Here is a 3,849-nt window from a genome sequence, read left to right on the forward strand (position 1 = left end):
AACTTAAAAAAAAATTAGACAGTTACCCAAGCCGGGAGTCGAACCCGGGTCCCTGTCGCTGTGAGGCAGCAGTGCTAACCACTGTGCCGCCTCAGGAAAGAGCAAAATGGTGTGTTAACTAAAAGTAGAAAGGAGTTAAGGAGTTAAGATCATTAATGCATCAGGAGAAAAAGCCAAAGCATTTGACTTTATTCCAACAGCAGAGAGAAGACAGGGCTTGATTGCAACATTGCCATCTTAAATTACTCAAAATTAATAATCTCAGTGGGTAGAACAATAAATCGAGTGGACAATTTCCATATTACTTACCAATGTGTTTCTAATTTGATCCTGGCACATTTTTATAACCATTTCATGGTGGCGGGAGCTTTGCACCTGAGGTGTCTGCTGAAGTTGGAAAATACACTCTCTTACGGGACAGGGTGGAGAGACTACAACTGGTCATCGTGTCTGAGAACTGGCTGACTCTCGCAGTTGTCTCCCACCCCTGTAATCAACGGCAGATGCGTCAATCTTTCTCATTGCTCTCCGGAGAACTCAGCCATTCACTTATCCAAACAGTTCGATCGACACGGAGCACAGTTGGACATAGGGGGTTGGCACCCGCTCAGTGTTGGCTTAACGGGGAAAGGAGTTGTGTTCTGGTTGGCCACTCTCTTTGTTTTGCTGTGATTCAGTCAGTCCCATCGAATCGTCAAGTGAAACAATGCAGAAGGAGGCTGCAGTGCTTAATTGTTGTGTGCTTGCTTATGTGCGTCCGTTTACTTTTGGCGTTCACTGTGCTTGATTGGTTAAGCCTGGGTGTGGACTCAGAGAGAAACATTCAAAGCTGTAGAAAGAGTCGGAAGCCAGAGTTGAAGCGGGGAGCAGACATTCTCAAGCACTGGGAATAAAATCTGTTGCACATCTAGGAACAAGTATCATCTCTGAAATACTGAAAGCATCCTAGTGTGCAACAACCTACATTTGGTCTCCACACGTGCCTGCAATTAACAAAAATACAACATTTTCTCCTTTAACCCTCAGCACTGGGGTTGGACCCATCTATTGTTTCTCAAAGAACTTTTTGCTGTCTTTCACATCAGGCTTGATGGCGTCTTGGCCGGGCTTCCAGCCAGCAGGGCAAACTTCTCCATGTTTATCAGTGAATTGGAAGGCCTGAACCAGCCTCAGGGTCTCATCCACCGAGCGGCCAACAGGGAGGTCATTGATTGTGATCTGCCGCAGAATTCCTTTCTCATCAATTATAAAGAGTCCTCTGTAAGCAATTCCTTCATCCTCCTTCAGAATGCCATCGTCTCTGGAGATGGACTGTGTCAGGTCAGCAACCAGTGGGATATCCATGCTACCAATACCACCCTGCTTACGAGCAGTCTTAGTCCAGGCCAAGTGACTGAAGTGAGAATCTGTGGAGGCACCAATTACTTCACAGTTGATCTTGCGAAACTCAGCAGCCCGGCCACTGAATGCTATGATCTCCGTCGGGCAGACAAAGGTGAAATCCAGAAGATAGAAGAAAAATACAACATACTTCCCTTTGTAAGAGGACAGTGTCAGGTCCTGGAATTCTCCATTCGGCATCACTGCCTTGGCAGTGAAGTCTGGGGCAGGGTGGCCAATCTTAGCATTTCCAGCTGCCATTGTGAATGGTTACCTGTCTGCTCAGTGCTCCTGTAGATAGGGGTGGGGTGGGGACATAGCTCAGTGGCAGAGCGCATGCTTGGCAGCCTGAGGACCAGGGTTCGAATCCCGGTGTCCCCACCTCATTATGGGCGGCACGGTAGCACAGTGGTTAGCACTGCTGCTTCACAGCTCCAGGGACCTGGGTTCGATTCCCGGCTTGGGTCACTGTCTGTGTGGAGTCTGCACATTCTCCTCGTGTCTGCGTGGGTTTCCTCCGGGTGCCCCGGTTTCCTCCCACAGTCCAAAGGTGTGCGGGTTAGGTTGATTGGCCATGCTAAAATTGCCCTTAGTGTCCTGAGATGCGTAGGTTAGAGGGATTAGTGGGTAAATATGTAGGGATATGGCAGTAGGGCCGGGGTGGGATTGTTGGCGGTGCAGACTCGATGGGCCGAATGGCCTCTTTCTGTGCTGTAGGGTTTCTATGATTCTGCGTAGCTCCAGTTACATGGGTAAGATGGCTATCAAGAGATATGGGCCAAACATGAGCAATTGGGACGAGCTTTAAAAAGAAAAGGGCGGCATGGACAAGTTGGGCTGAACAGTCTGTTTCCATGCTGTAAACCTCTATGATTCTTGATTCTTTTCAAACCTTTCCCTGGCCTTGCTCCTCCTGATCTCTGCAATCCTCTCCACACATACCACCCTCTGAGGTACTATAATGTATGAGGTCCAATATGGACCAATATAAGACTACGAGGTAAGTGGGGGAAAACTAACTGCAACTGTTTATTAACGTGTCTATTCTCCAGCACTTTCAGCACAAAACTCACTTGGCCAGCTCCACCCAGGGTGGAACTTGTATCCTCTGTCACCTGACCCATTCTCTTAAAGGGACAGGCCCCAACATACGTAACAGATATCTGTACTCCTTTAATTCTCACCTTTTTTTTTAACTGGTCGGTGCAACATCGTGGGCCGAAGGGCCTGTTCTGCGCTGTAATGTTCTATGTTCTATGTTCTATGTTCATTGTCCAGCTTTGGGTGGCCTCACCTCCAGCTGCCGAGGTCCCAAGGTCTGGAATTTTCTGACTAAATCGCTCTTCTTTAACTCTGTCTCCTCATTTAAAACGCTGCCAAAAATCTATCCTTTTGACCAAGCTTTTGGTCACCTGTCCTAATATCTTCGGGTGGCCATTTGCCCGGTTTCACACTGGGTGGTCCGGTTTTTAGCTGATCCGGCCTCCATCCGGCACTGGATGGTTTTATATATATTCAGTATTTTGTGCCGTACGCACTGAGTGAGACACTTACAGGGTCTCTCGTTCCTTTCCCTAACTCGAGCTGACATTGAAATCAGAGGTTGGTTTTCAAATTGACGGCCCACCTGGGGGCGTCCTGTCGACTTTCACTGACTTGCAATTTCAACCCTCCCTGTCTTGTATCGCGATGGATCTCAGTACGTGATGATGCCACCCCTGTACATAGAATAGAATCCCTACAGTGCTGAAGGAGGCCATTCGGCCCATCGAACCTGCACCGACAACAATCCCACCCGAGGCCCTGTCTTGGTAACCCATGCATTTACCCTGCTAATCCCCCTGACACTAAGGGGCAATTTACCATGGCCAATCTACCTAACTTGCACATCTTTGGACACTAAGGGGAAATTTAGCATAGCCAATCTGCCTAACCTACACATCTTTGGACACTAAGGGGCAATTTACCATGGCCAATCCACCTAACCTACACATCTTTGGACTCTAAGGGGCAACTTAGCATGGCCAATCTACCTAACGGGCACATCTTTGGACACTAAGGGGCAATTTAGCATAGCCAATCTGCCTAACCTGCACATCTTTGGACACTAAGGGACAACTTAGCATGGCCAATCCACCTAACCTACACATCTTTGGACACTAAGGGGCAATTTAGCATGGCCAATCCATCTAACCTACACATCTTTGGACACTAAGGGGCAATTTAGCATGGCCAATCCACCTAACCTACACATCTTTGGACACTCAGGGGCAATTTAGCATGGCCCATCCACCTAACCTACACATCTTTGGACACTAAGGGGCAATTTAGCATGGCCAATCCACCTAACCTACACATCTTTGGACACTAAGGGGCAATTTAGCACGGCCAATCCATCTAACCTACACATCTTTGGACACTAAGGGACAATTCAGCATGGCCAATCAACTTAACCCACACATCTTTGGA

At 48.0% G+C, this 3,849-nt stretch overlaps 1 pseudogene; it reads right to left on the bottom strand.

Moving 5' to 3' along the window:
- Positions 1-935: 935 nt before the first annotated feature.
- On the bottom strand, positions 936-1,675 carry LOC144504656 (peroxiredoxin-1 pseudogene; annotated as a pseudogene).
- Positions 1,676-3,849: the final 2,174 nt, after the last annotated feature.

Source organism: Mustelus asterias, chromosome 15 (genome assembly GCF_964213995.1).
Source record: "Mustelus asterias chromosome 15, sMusAst1.hap1.1, whole genome shotgun sequence".
NCBI classification, from domain to species: Eukaryota; Metazoa; Chordata; class Chondrichthyes; order Carcharhiniformes; family Triakidae; genus Mustelus; species Mustelus asterias.